At 38.7% G+C, this 15664-nt stretch overlaps 2 pseudogenes; both read right to left on the reverse strand.

Moving 5' to 3' along the window:
* Positions 1-2941: 2941 nt before the first annotated feature.
* Positions 2942-4478, reverse strand: LOC149249519 (L-aspartate oxidase 2-a, chloroplastic pseudogene; annotated as a pseudogene).
* A 5784-nt stretch (positions 4479-10262) lies between these two features.
* LOC149249520 (L-aspartate oxidase 2-a, chloroplastic pseudogene) lies at positions 10263-13090 on the reverse strand (annotated as a pseudogene).
* Positions 13091-15664: the final 2574 nt, after the last annotated feature.

Below are 15664 nucleotides of genomic sequence, written 5' to 3' on the forward strand. Positions count from 1 at the left end.
CTGGAAGACATGTATATAAATAGTCTAAATTTATTTAAATGATGATAAAATGAAAATTGATTCATTGCATTTATTTAAGAAATGGTAAAAGGAATAATCTAAAAACTAGAAATATTATAACCCCAATCTAACATTTAATGCAACAAAAAGAAACAAAGCATACATCTTTTGCCAACCACTTGTCATGGAAACAACGTGACAATTCTCTAAATGCAAATAATGAACACTAGACTTTGGAAATAGTATTAATCACAATGTACACAAAATGTAGATATGACTCCATAGAATAGACTAGAAAATTAACATATAAAAAAAAAAAAAAAAAAAAAAACAACAACAACAACAACAATAACTTGGCCATTAACAATTTAAATTTATCAGTAATGTGAAGACGCCTTATAAAATTTTATGTTGTGTATATTTGTTTGACAATATTCTGTACTTTAATTAATAGTCAATCCCATGGATTGATGATTGGATTAACTAAATCCAATGTTTATTTAGGAGATGATAATTTCACAACTAGAAAGTCATTTCATTGGGATTATTTCTATAAGTCCACTAATTTTTGGAAATGTTAGAATATGAGATTAAATAAATTGCTTGAATATCAATAGTGCAATGGAATAGAACTAGAAACACAACTCACATAAGGACATTTGATTCGATAAAAAAATTGAGTTGAAAGATTCATATACAAGAGCAACAATGGCCAAATGGACATATATATTAATATGATCAACATGATGAAATTACTAAAAGTATGGTAAAATGGTGGCTTAGGGTTTAGGGGAAGTATTACCTTTAGCATTAGAGAGGGTGAGGGAGAGAAGTGAACTACCCTAGTGGGTAATATTTATGTGCATATCACTCTTGTAAATATGGAATAAGCCTAGGCCATTAGTTCTCTAGTAAAAATGCTTAGATGAACACCCACTTTTCCTTTCATTACTATTCTTTTATCAATGTATTGATTTCATTGATGATACAATGAAATATCATTCAGGAGATTGGTTTAATAAATGACAAAATGAGAAATATATAGCCTAAAACCTACAGAAAGGCCTATGTGTTTGATGTTGAAGAGGTAGAATGGATTAAATTGATAATGTATTAATTTTACTGCTTGTACAGGAGATACTAACATTGATTTTAGTGTTTTACAATAAATAAAATATATTTGTGTACATTGGTTTAAGTGCTTCACACATTAATTTCATTATATTGCATATATTTCAATGTATGTCCAAGTATCAAACCGATTTCAATGTTTTGTGTGGTCACAAGGATTGGCAGTAGAGAAAATGATTGTTAATATTGGAAAGAAAGAGATGCATGATATGACTCTCAGTGTGATATCTTGACATAAAGGTTTGGTTGGTCTTTTATTTCAACCTCGTTTTCATATGATCAAAACAAAAGGATGAAAAAAATAGTGTGGGTCATAGGTTCAATTCCAACAATCACTTTTGCTAGTTATTTTTTTTATTCCAATTCGATTTAAAGTTGCTATCCCACCCACTCACTATTGATTTCAAATTCCTATATCATTTTAGATAGAGGAGAATGAAAATTTGTTTAATACATAAATTGAAAAACATATATGCCAGTAAAAATAATATTTATTCCTCTACTCTTGCTGCAATTCTATGCATGAAAGGAATTATTTGTTTCTGAGAAGGATTAGATTTTTTTTCACACATAAATGTACCAATAAATAAGGAATTTAATGTTTAATACAAGAGGGTTGATAAATAGATTCAAGTGCATCAATGCTTGTAATCAATAAACCTCAAACAAAACAAAATCGACAAGGACGAGGGTACTACATCCACGAGTGTCAGCAATGTGGTATCAGGCACCTTCGGTATACCAAGCACCTTTGGTAATGGTGTACACTGGTTTTGTTAGCGCTCGAATCTGCCTTAGGCTGAAGAAGGCAGAACTCGAGGCAACATCAAACCAAGCTCAGGCTCGTAGCTAGCCCTACGAGGACAGGAGAGGGCTCTCTCCAGTAAATCTCGATAAAATGAGCAATCGGGTGCGAGATGACTTAAGTGATAACTGATTTTAGGCTAGTAAATGAATTTGAATGAGGGGTAATTGATTTAATGACTAAGTTTCTGGGCTGTATGGGACGAGGACTGCATGAACAGAGATTTAACCAAAGGCACAGGATATTTCATAAGGCGAGATAAGCATGAGATTTTAGCAATCGAATTGAAATTAAAAGGGGTGAAAACACTGTTCAAGAAAGCTGAAAAGGGCATTAATGTATGAATCCTTTCCAGGCAGAAGAAAACACATAAAGACTGAACACTTCCTCAAGGAAGAGCAATGACTAAATTCTACCTTTCTCACTTGAAAGTATTCAACTGGAAACAATCATGAATGGACTGCAAAACAACACATGATACATATGAAACAGAGAGAAAAACACATTGTTGAAACTCATACCGCAAGGATCTTATAAATCAGAGCTACACCATTTAATTATTCCTCTGTCAAAACTGTACAGTGAAGTTTTCCTTCACAGCTCTCCCACTGTTTGCCAGAACTCAGAACCTCTCACACATAATTTTTCATACAATAAATAACTTCAGGAATGGGAAAACAGATCGATGAAAATAGGGAGTTGTTACAACTAAAATCCCGAGGATATGAAATGAACCGTCCATCTGTTCTATTGACAGAACAACATTTCATTATTTCACTTGAAACTTTTTGATAATCAATAAAAAGACGATAGCTGTAGCTGCAGATCATAACTGAAGTGAAGAATAGGAAATCGAATCTTGTTTCTCTGCCCTGGTGGATGCCTCTGATTTAGATTTTGGCTTTTCGGTTTCTGACTTTTTGCCTTCCCTGTGCCTTTTTCACCGCTTGGTTTTCGACTTTTTCACCTTTTGTGTCATTCAAGGCCTTCTCCTTTATGCACTGCTTACAACAATACTGATGTGTTCAACGCTTTCTGTGCAAACACAAGTGCTTCAAGTAATGAGTTGCTTGCAAGCCTATTGGCACCATGAAGTCCTGTACAGGCAACTTCACCAGCTACATATAGACCCATTATAGGTGTCTCTCCATGAAGTTTAGCTTGAACCCCACCACACATATAATGTGCAGCTGGCACTACAGGTATAGGACTTTCTGTTATGTCAAGGCCATACTTCGAACACTCAGCAGCAATATTTGGGAAATGATACAATGTTTCCTCCTTGGCTCTGTGACTTATATCCAATAGAACATATCTCTCATTCTGTTTCTTTATTTGATCATCAATACTGCATGCCACCACATCTCTAGGTGCAAGTTCTCCTCTGGAATCATATTGTGGCATGAACCTTTCCATAGCTTGATTGTAAAGAATACCACCAGCCCCACAAACAGCTTCACTTATTAAAAATGCATTTTCTCGTGTATGAGGTTTAATTGGTAGACCTTCATCAGCTAATACAGTTAGATGAAATTGTACAAACTCCATATTTGAAATAACTGCAGATGCTCTATGTGCCATCGCAATACCATCACCAGTTGCAACACGAGGATTTGTGGTAGTAGGATAAATATGTCCAGCCCCACCAGATGCAAGTAAAGTTACCCTTGAAATGAAGCAGACCACCTCATTAGTGTCGGTGTTCAATGTGTCCACACCGTGACAGTAAATATTTGATCCATCCTCAAATGTAAGCAAGTCTATGGCAAAGTGATGCTCAAACATGGTGATGTTGGGGTTATTAACAACAGCCTTCAACAGAGCTCGCTCAATCTCTCTTCCTGTCATATCTGTTGCATGAACAATACGGTGATGAGAATGCCCCCCCCCCCTCTCTAGGAAGATGTAAGCTACCATCTTCACCATGATCAAAGGATGCACCCATGGTGATCAACTCTTTAACTCTATCTGGGCCTTCTTTGCATACCACCTTTACAGTCTCTTTATCACATAAGTATGCACCAGCAACTATAGTATCCCGAATGTGGTTCTCAACAGAATCTGAAGGAGCAAAAACTGCACTAACAGCACCTTGCGCATAATTTGTATTACTCTCATGTGGTTCAGCTTTTGTGATGACTGCCACAGACCCACGTTTTTCAACCTCGAGGGCATATCTAAGACCAGCCACTCCACTACCAATGATAAAAAAAAAATCAAAATATTTAATTGAATTAGCACTTGACTTGGATACATGAACTGCCTTTGGGGATTTTCTCTCTTAATTGTCTATGGAGGCCATGCAAAGCTGAGGGCTCTGAAATCACATATTTTCAAATATCCCCAATGTATATCTTTCAATCCTTTTCTTATAGGTGAGGTTCTTCAGCAATGTCTGGGATAGTAGTGAAAGTTGTTTTTGCATTTTATTCCTCCCTGAGTGCATTGCAATGGATAACTGGCCATTGTTTTCCAGTACATGCTTTGCATTCATCATAGATAATCTTGTGGAAGAGTTCCCTGTATTGAAGACTTGTGTCATGCTATCCTGATATGAGTGGGAATTTATTCTGCCATTTTGCTATTGAATGTCCTTTTGTCCTTGGTAACCATAATACTCATCGATAGGGACACCAGACTGGAACTACTGGTGTGAAGAACTACCATAGCTATGACGATGATTCTGATTGTCATTACATCTTTCACCATAACTATTGAAAGCAGATACAGCATAACCCTGCTCATTACTCTGACTGCCATTGTACACTCTACTGTTATATTTTTGAGAGCTATCTGAAGGATATCCATGTTCATATCCAAGATTATCATCTCGTTTTGGATATGAATTAGGACTATAAATCATGTTGGTACCTCCCCAGTACGAGCTTCATGCTGCACACTAAGTGTCACCTCCTGTGAGTTGTTGTTCCTTAATTGTAGACTGTTGGCAATAAGACGATGAGCAGATTTTCCTAGATGAGGAGCTGAGGCAGGTCCAGTATGGTGTGGCCTTTTCTCGATCATGTGCCTTCCTCCCATTATCTTCATGCCATAGAGTTGGTGTATTTACATCATTCTCGCATACAGACTTCTTTGGTTTTATTACTCCAGTAGGAGGCCTTGTAATGTGTTTGTGTGTTGGTGGGAACTTGTAAATAACAGAAAGCACTTGATTGTTTGTGATATTTTCCATCCCCTTGATAGGCGAAGTGAAGATGGGGGGGCATGCTTCTCCATCGCAAAGGCAAAAGAAACCATTCATCCCCCCACTAGCTCTAGGATCAATTTCTTCATTTACTCCAAGTCTTTTCTGCCCTCACAGTATTTCTGCGCATTTCCTCTTCAGCTCTAACAATGGCTGTAGCAACACTGCTGTGCTGCTTGCTAACCCTTGTCAGCTTTGTTGCATGAACCAGGTGATCTGCCCGGCGGATAGTCTGAGCAGCCAGCTGACCACTATTTGATTGCTCCACCTCCATTCCTTTTTTGAGCCTTCTCGCGCTTGACTCTTTCCATCTGGCGCTGATGTAGGCGAGACCGCTTTTGAAATATTTACCCTCATAGGACCCAATAGCTTTGAATAAAATGTTCCACTCGCTTCAAAATTGCCTCTCCTAAATCTGTCAAATAACCACTCACTACCTTGAACTCTTTCTTGTACACCGCCATCAAATTTCTAGAAATGCGTTTGCCACTTTACAGAAGGGAAAAGGTCTCCAATATTTTAATGCAAAAATCTGGGTCAAATCCACCACATATGTTCTTTGGATCGAATGCCAAAGTATGCAATGACTGCCACCTAAGACATAACGCCGCTTTCATTCAATTTGGATCATGAATACGCAGATGAATCATTTTACATTCAACATTCGGCAATTACATCACTGTCATTTGCTAGTATGATGACATCTAGCATTTTAAGCCACATCTCTCATAACTTCGATGCTTTTCATCTGCAGTTGCAATTTCGTTCAGGAAGCTAGTCAAATCGCCACCATTGGTAGTACCTGCTTCTCTTGCAACTCTAATTGAACAGATAGAGAATCACGATCATATTTTGGAAGCATACTCTCAGACTCTTCTGTTTTTATTTGCAATATTTCTGTTTTTACACATTGTTCTGTATCACCAATGGCACTGGCAGAAACATTATGGGAATATTGAAGAGACACTTTTACCTTGAGTCTCTGATTGAACCCATCACTCTCACTTTTCAGACCGACCACATCAGAGATATCATTCTCATATACAATTTTAGATGATGGAGAAGTCAGCAGGTCATCATTTACTTTGCTAATAGAAACTGACTGCACAGCTTGGAGACCATCCTTTTTCTTTGATTTCTCACTGAGGTTTTTCACACTAACTATATCAACTGTGCCTTCCAGGCTTTTCCTCAAGCCAGATATAGGCAAAAGCATATCACGACAATATTTAACTCTCATATTATCATTTGATCTTTCTATATTGACAAAATTGGTTGATCTTCCAATGTCTTCATTCCAAAATGAAGGTTTACATGATGGTTTAGACAAGATCAAATCATTTCCTTCACAAATAAGACTCTGTTGTGCAGATTGAAGGCGGAAACCATTTTTCCTACCGATCTCATTGAAACCATCAATCTCAGTTCCCAAACTAAAAATGTCAGATGTATCATTCTCATGTGCTAGGCTGAATGTTGGAGTGGACGACATTTCATCATTGTCTTCACTAATAGAAATTGATTGTGTAGAGTTGAAGAGGCCATCCTTTTCTTTGGTTTCTCGTTATAAATTTTCACTCTAACCAAATCAGACATGCCTTCCAGTGTATTCCTCCATTCAGAGTTAGGCAAAGGCATCTCACATCCAAGACATCTCACAGATTTCATCTTGCCCTCATGGATACAACTTTGATCTTTAGCCTCAGGCTGATGAATGCATCTGCACTGCCTCAACGACGTCAAGGATGTGGGTGTTACTAGATCCCTTTTGTTTCTTGCAGCACTTCCGATCTGAGCAAAGTTATTATGATAGCACCCGCACTACCTCCACCGCTTACAACCACAAAATCGCCAATCCACCAGTTAACCATTGCTGTGTCGCATGAAATTATATTCAAATCGCCTCAACTGAATTTGTAGTACAGGATAAAAACCAAGTAAAAGAACACCTTTTCTTGCCTCCTGAAGTCCATACTGCTCTGCATGATATTTGTCATCACCATCAAGTTGCTCAAGCTTCAACAGACTTATCAAATGAAGCATAGACATCTCGGCAGCCTTTAACATCAAGCAGTAGATCATAGAATGATTCCTTCTGGCTCTTGGAGAAGAATTGAGCCGCAACAAATTGAAATTTTTGATGAATCGATGATAAAATTCGGCCTTGGGGCTCTGTGCGGCGTGCGCACTCCCAGTGCGCCGCGCTTGGTGAGTGTGCCGCGTCAGTGCAAAAAATGCACTGTGGAGGAGCGCCCAATGCGCCGCGTGGCCTATGTGCACCGCGCTCTAAGCCAATGCGCCGCGCAGACTCATAACACAGTTTTAATCTGAAAAAATCACCAGTTTTGCCCTCTCTCCATGATAAACCCCCAGTACTTTTCAATGAATACCAGATCTTTGAGAAGACAAGGATGTATGGAGCAATTGAGACCATCATCTCCAACTCCACATTTGAACAGGTGGACTTTTTCATATGAACTATTTCATGTATTTTTCTGAAAAGTGTCTCTTGCAGGGGTGTTGGCCTTAACATCATGGTGTAGGTTCCTAAACCGGGAAGTTCATTTAAAATATCTCCTTTATAAACATCAATAAAGTCTTCAGTCATGGATTTTAACAGTTGACGACATGCGCTTCTTTCTCTGCTTCTTCCAGTATTTATCCTTTTTAAAATTTGTTCCGCAAAATAGCGTCTGGCTATCTTCTCCTTCATCACTTCCTCAGAGACTTCACTCTTGTGATTCTTCATTTGCAAAATACGATCAACAAAGGTTGGTCTTGCCAAACAGAGTGTGTTAAAGTATTCTTCAAAATTGTTCTGAAACTTTGTTTCAGATAGCAGAATTCGCAGCCTTGTATTCACTCTTATTAACAAATTCCAAATATTTGAGTTATGACTCCGAGGAATGTGGCCTACATCAAGAATAAAAGGCCTGGATTCCTTCTAATGTACCTTCCTATCTGCCTGGTCTCTTCAGACATTTTTGTCATTGTCTTCATTGGAGAAAGTGTAAAACAAAGAGTAGCTCCTTATCAACACACTTTCCTTCTTATGCCGCTCATGTAGCATTTTTATGCTGTAAATATTATAGACCTGGCTATTGGGTGCTTTACATGACATAGACATTACAAATCCTCTAAAAGGGGACTCTCTCAAAGCCTTCACTTTTGTAACGTGCTTCAATCAGCCAAGCTCAGCAAACAACACTGTCTTGATTTCTTCTGATTCGGCAAACCAAGTTGTATAATTTGGGCATTCTGGCATTTGAATGCAAACTCCGTTTTGTATGATCTTGCTTTGTCTCTTTGTGCTGATGATGTTCTGTCTGTTTGTGCTTTTGCAGGGATAGGGGCTGCTGAACCTAGCAAGATGGGCAGGGCTGCCTGAAGTGCTGTAAAACCTTATCAACCATGTATTGAACGAATTTAATAATTTCTTCTTTAAAACAGAGTTTTGAAGAAGAAATGTCCTTCAGCATTATTAATAATGTGGATCTTGAAGTGAAACCTTATTGAAGCTCTCTTTGGCCTGCAGGCGTTAGTGCACACTTCTGGAGACAAAACCCTGGACTCAAGGATTAAAATGACCCTTTTTGACCAAACTAGTATTTGATGACTGCAAATGATGAGAAATGAACCTTGGTGAATTCGACTCTGACAGAAGACTGACAAGACTGAGTCTAACATTGGCTCCAATTGGGATGGTAGCTGCCGCTCTGTGGAGGTGCCAAGAACTGTAGATCTTTGGGTGAGCAGACAGTGCCTTCGTCCATTGGGCTATGGAGTCATTATTTCAACAAACCACACAAGATGTTGACTCATTTATTGATTGAAACTTGACTCAAACTGACTCAATGCGAACTAGAATGACTGAAAAACTTAACTCTAGCAAACTAACTCAAAATACCAAGACCTGAACTGAAAACTTAAAGCTTGGTGGTAGTACATGGCCACCTGTGTTTCTTACAAGACCATATATCCTCAAACTATATCAAAATGCCAATGCAACCAATCAAGAAGATGGCTTCTTGACTAATTCTTCCTATCAGATCTTCTGGTCAACAGTAGATGCTTGTAACTGGGTCTCCAAAAAGCTAATTTACCATGATCTCCTTCCTCACCGAATACTGCAACAATCACCTTCACTGCTGGCTGCAACAGATTTGCCATTGGATCCTGAAAAACATGAAGAAAAGAACAAGGTGTCCTTTTCACCTGCTTCTGATCTTTCTTCAAAATGTACTTCAGTGAAAATCTGCTCCTGGTCCCCAAAAAATTCTGAACAAATAGATGAGCAGATCTCTTCTTGGAAAAACATTTCAACACATGAAACATATGAAGAAGAATCTGAATGGAAATCCTGAATGTTTTGATCTTCTGCGGTGTGAATGTACTGTAGGTCATCTTCATATGATATGATAGCCAGTTTTTCATGTTCCTTGGTAGGAAGGTTGTGTTCTGATGAGATGAGGGTAGTTAGGCCTGTAACTCTGTCTTCTTCATTTGAGGCAGCCTCAACCATGTAATTCTCTTCTATGAGATTCGGAACAACATGTTTTTCCTCATCACAATCCGTCTCTCGATCTGGTTTATCATCATCATTTTCAGAGATTGGAACATCATTTTCCGTCATATGTAAATCTTTAACCTGCTGATTTTGATCTTGCTGCAAAGTTTCCTCTAACAGTTCTATAGGCTGCTGAAACAGATTTTCATACAATGCTTCCATGATTTCTTCATTTGTAAAATTATCATCCTCATAGTATTTTTCAAGGTTCTCAATAAAACCATAAGCATGCTTGCAAAAATCCTGAACTAAATTTAATGATGGATAAGATTCTTTATAATTCTCAAAGAATACTGAATGAAAATCCTTTAGACAATAAATGGAAGCAGGTGGCAAGCTTTCATACCAAGACCGGGCTTCGTCTTCCAAAGTTGCCATAAAAATTTTCATCAAACAGTCCTCAGGAAAATTTATCTTTAATCTATGCACATGAATGTGGAATTTCACCAGATGAAGAGCAACGTCATTACGTTCCACATTTCTGAACACAGGCAAATTCTTTGACCAATCTACCTTGGGCATTTTATTTGGAAAACCTGGGATGTGATCTCAGCTCATGGGAGCGTATCTTCTTGCAATCTGATCCATCTTGAAAATCTTACTGCTACTGATCTCTCTGCAGTGGAGTCACCATGAAGGATTGATTGCTGGATTCTTCAGTGAATGGAGTCGCCAGGTGAATGATTTCAGCCATCTTCTTATGTCTGATCGTTGTTCACCATCAACAATCAGCTCTGAACTTGAGATATGTACTGGGGCAAAACAATCTACAAGTAAACCATTTTCCTTCCCCAGTGGAGTCGCCACTATGTTAGTGCTCGAATCTGCCTCAGGCTGAAGAAGGCAAAACTCGAGGCAACATCAAACCAAGCTCAGCCTCATAGCTAGCCCTACGAGGACAGGAGAGGGCTCTCTCCAGTCAATCTCGATAAAATGAGCAATCAGGTGCGAGATGACTTAAATGCTAACTGATTTTAGGCTAGTAAATGAATTTGAATGAGGGATATTTGATTTAATGACTAAGTTGTTGGGCTGTATGGGACGAGGACAGCATGAACAGAGATTTAACCAAAGGCACAAGATATTTCATAAGGCGAGATAAGCATGAGATTTTATCAATCGAATTGAAATTAAAAGGGGTGAAAAGACTGTTCAAGAAAGCTGAAAAGGGCATTAATGTATGAATCCTTTCCAAGTAGAAGAAAACACATAAAGACTGAACACTTCCTCAAGGCAGAGAAATGACTGAATTCTACCTTTCTCACTTGAAAGTATTCAGCTGGAAACAATCATGAATGGACTGTAAAACAACACATGATACATATGAAATAGAGAGAAAAACACATTGCCGAAACTCATACCGCAAGGATCTTATAAATCAGAGCTACACCATTTAATTATTTCTCTGTCAAAATTGTACAGTGAAGTTTTCCTTTATAGCTCTCCCACTGTTTGCCAGAACTCAGAACCTCTCACACATAATTTTTCATACAATAAATGACTTCAGGAATGGGAAAACAGATCAATGAAAATAGGGAGTTGTTACAACCAAAATCCTGAGGATATGAAATGAACCGTCCATCTATTCTATTGACAGAACAGCGTTTCATTATTTCACTTGAAACTTTTTGATAATCAATAAAAAGACGACAGTTGTAGCTGCAGATCATAACTGAAGTGAAGAATAGGAAATCGAATCTTGTTTCTCTACCCTGGTGGATGCCTCTGATTTAGATTTTCGATTTTCGATTTCTGACTTTTTGCCTTCCCTGTGCACTTTTCACCGCTTGGTTTTCGACTTTTTCACCTTTTGTGTCATTCAAACCCTCCTCCTTTATGCACTGCTTACAACAATACTGATGTGTTCAACGCTTTCTGTGCAAACACAAGTGCTTCAAGTAATGAGTTGCTTGCAAGCCTATTGGCACCATGAAGTCTTGTACAGGAAACTTCACCAGCTACATATAGACCCATTATAGGTGACTCTCCATGAATTTTAGCTTGAACCCCACCACACATATAATGTGCAGCTGGCACTACAGGTATAGGACTTTCTGTTATGTCAAGGTCATACTTCGAACACTCAGCAGAAATATTTGGGAAATGATAAAATGTTTCCTCCTTGGCTCTGTGACTTATATCCAATAGAACATATCTCTCATTCCGTTTCTTTATTTGATCATCAATACTGCGTGCCACCACATCTCTAGGTGCAATTTCTCCTCTGGACTCATACTGTGGCATGAACCTTTCCATAGCTTGATTGTAAAGAATACCACCAGCCCCACAAACAGCTTCACTTATTAAAAATGCATTTTCTCGTGTATGAGGTTTAATTGGTAGACCTTCATCAGCTAATACAGTTAGATGAAATTGTACAAACTCCATATTTGAAATAACTGCAGATGCTCTATGTGCCATCGCAATACCATCACCAGTTGCAACATGAGGATTTGTGGTAGTAGGATAAATATGTCTAGCCCCACCAGATGCAAGTAAAGTTACCCTTGAAATGAAGCGGACCACCTCATTAGTGTCAGTGTTCAATGTGTCCACACCGTGACAGTAAATATTTGATCCATCCTCAAACGTAAGCAAGTCTATGGCAAAGTGATGCTCAAACATGGTGATGTTGGGGTTATTAACAACAGCCTTCAACAAAGCTCGCTCAATCTCTCTTCCTGTCATATCTGCTGCATGAACAATACGGTGATGAGAATGCCCCCCCCCCCCCCCTCTAGCAAGATGTAAGCTACCATCTTCACCATGATCAAAGGATGCACCCATGGTGATCAACTCTTTAACTCTATCTGGGCCTTCTGTGCATACCACCTTTACAGTCTCTTTATCACATAAGTATGCACCAGCAACAATAGTATCCCGAATGTGGTTCTCAACAGAATCTGAAGGAGCAAAAACTGCACTAACACCACCTTGCGCATAATTTGTATTACTCTCATGTGGTTCAGCTTTTGTGATGACTGCCACAAACCCATGTTTTGCAACCTCGAGGGCATATCTAAGACCAGCCACTCCACTACCAATGATAAAAAAAATCAAAATATTTAATTGAATTGGCACTTGACTTGGATACATGAACTGCCTTTGGGGATTTTCTCTCTTCATTGTCTATGGAGGCCATGCAAAGCTGAGGGCTCTGAAATCGCATATTTTCAAATATCCCCAATGTATATCTTTCAATCCTTTTCTTATAGGTGAAGTTCTTCAGCAATGTCTGGGACAGTAGTGAAAGTTGTTTTTGCATTTTATTCCTCCCTGAGTGCATTGCAATGGATAACTGGCCATTGTTTTCCAGTACATGCTTTGCATTCATCATAGATAATCTTGTCGAAGAGTTCCCTGTATTGAAGACTTGTGTCATGTTATCCTGATATGAGTGGGAATTTCTTCTGCCATTTTGCTGTTGAATGTCCTTTTTTCCTTGGTAACCATAATACTCATCGATAGGGACACCGGACTGGAACTACTGGTGTGAAGAACTACCATAGCTATGACGATGATTCTGATTGTCATTACATCTTTCAACATAACTGTTGAAAGCAGATACAACATAACCCTGCTCATTACTCTGACTGCCATTGTACACTCTATTGTTACATTTTTGAGAGCTATCTGAAGGATATCCATGTTCATATCCAAGATTATCATCTCGCTTTGGATATGAATTAGGACTATAAATCATGTTAGTACCTCCCTAGTATGAACTTCATGCTGCACACTAAGTGTCACCTCCTGTGAGCTGTTGTTCCTTAATTGTAGACTGTTGGCAATAAGACGATGAGCAGATTTTCCTAGATGAGGAGCTGAGGCAGGTCCAGTATGGTGTGGCCTTTTCTCGATCATGTGCCTTCCTCCCATTATCTTCATGCCATAGAGTTGGTGTATTTACATCATTCTCGCATACAGACTTCTTTGGTTTTATTACTCCAGTAGGAGGCCTTGTAATGTGTTTTTGTGTTGGTGGGAACTTGTAAATAACAGAAAGTACTTGATTGTTTGTGATATTTTCCATCCCCTTGATAGGCGAAGTGAAGATAGGGGGGGCATGCTTCTCCATCGCAAAGGCAAAAGAAACCATTCATACCCCCACTAGCTCTAGGATCAATTTCTTCATTTACTCCAAGTCTTTTCTGCCCTCATAGTATATCTGCGCATTTCCTCTTCAGCTCTAACAATGGCTGTAGCAACACTATTGTGTTGCTTGCTAACCCATGTCAGCTTTGTTGCATGAACCAGGTGATCTTCCCGGCGGATATTCTGAGCAGCCCGCTGACCACTATTTGATTTCTCCACCTCCATTCCTTTTTTGAGCCTTCTCGCGCTTGACTCTTTCCATCTGGCGCTGATGTAGGCGAGACCGCTTTTGAAATATTTACCCTCATAGGACCCAATAGCTTTGAATAAAATGCTCCACTCGCTTCAAAATTGCCTCTCCTGAATCTGTCAAATAACCACTCATTGCCTTGAACTCTTTCTTGTACACCGCCATCAAATTTCTGGAGATGCGTTTGCCACTTTACAGAAGGGAAAAGGTCTCCAATATTTTAATGCAAAAATCTGGGTCAAATCCGCCACATATGTTCTTTGGATCGAATGCCAAAGTATGCAATGACTGCCACCTAAGACATAACGCCGCTTTCATTCAATTTGGATCATGAATACGCAGATGAATCGTTTTACATTCAACATTCGGCAATTACATCACTGTCATTTGCTAGTATGATGACATCTAGCATTTTAAGCCACATCTCTCATAAATTCGATGCTTTTCATCTACAGTTGCAATTTCGTTCAGGAAGCTAGTCAAATCGCCACCATTTGTGTAATGTAAAGGAGGTTGCCCCCTCGAAGAGGTTGAATTCTAAGGCGTTGATCTATCTTTTCTATCTTTTTTTGAGTTGGTTTCATAACATTTGGTATCAGAGCTTTGGATTCTAGGAGTTCGCTGCTCCAAACAGGTCATCGTGGCATTTTCACTATAACTTTTTTCTGCAACGTTTCAGAAGCTAAAAAAAAAACCATTTGAGAAGAAATCGCGCTGAATCTCGGGTCCGAATTTCAGATCTTTTCGCGCTATATTTGCGGAGATATGATTTGAGGAAGTTGGTCTTTTTGCAGACTCCTGAATTACATTCCAAAGAGGTGACTTGGGGAAAATTGTCATAACTTTCTCTCTGAGCATCGGATTGAAATTTCGTAAGAAGGTATAGAAAGAGGATGGACTTTAGTTTCTTGTATATCTTTTTTAGAGCCAAAGGTCGAAACAGGGACACGTGGCACGTCGTACAAGTTTGCTCTACTGAACTAGTCTATAATCAGGTCACTGTGGGGGATTTGACATAACTCTTCCTTGGAGAATCCAATTGGGATCAGACAGGTGGCATTGGAAAGAGGACACAGAGAGCTACTACAGATCACAATTTCAGAACTGGATGATCCAAAATTACAGAGATACATCAAAGGCAATATCGAGCTCCTACAAAGTGAAAAAAGGTGTAGATTTTTTTAAATTTTTTGCTTAAGCTTGGTTTGAAAAATTATTTTGAAGGAATTCAAAGGGCATAGTAGAGCATTGTTATCCATAACTGATGCCCCGAGGAAAGAAAATGCAAACACCTAGTAAGCAACCTAAAAGCTCTAGCATGACTCATGAAGAAGAGGAATAAATGCTACATGATATATCAAAATTACAAGACCAAGTGCAACAAATTTCACTCTCACAAAAGCTAACAGAAGCTAAGATAAAGGGCGTGGAAGCTAAGATTGATGATTTGAAGATAGATTTGAAGAGAGACATGGCAGATTTGAAGACAGATTTGACAAATTTTCTACAAGAAATACTTACTAATGGTGAAAAGGTAGTAAAGGAAACTCATGATGCGAACAAAAGAAATGTTAATCATGATTTCATAGACTCTAATGTGGGATCGAAGAC

This window comes from Pinus tabuliformis, chromosome 7 (assembly GCF_031772625.1).
Source record: "Pinus tabuliformis cultivar Carrire ecotype Pingquan chromosome 7, CPIR1, whole genome shotgun sequence".
NCBI classification, from domain to species: Eukaryota; Viridiplantae; Streptophyta; class Pinopsida; order Pinales; family Pinaceae; genus Pinus; species Pinus tabuliformis.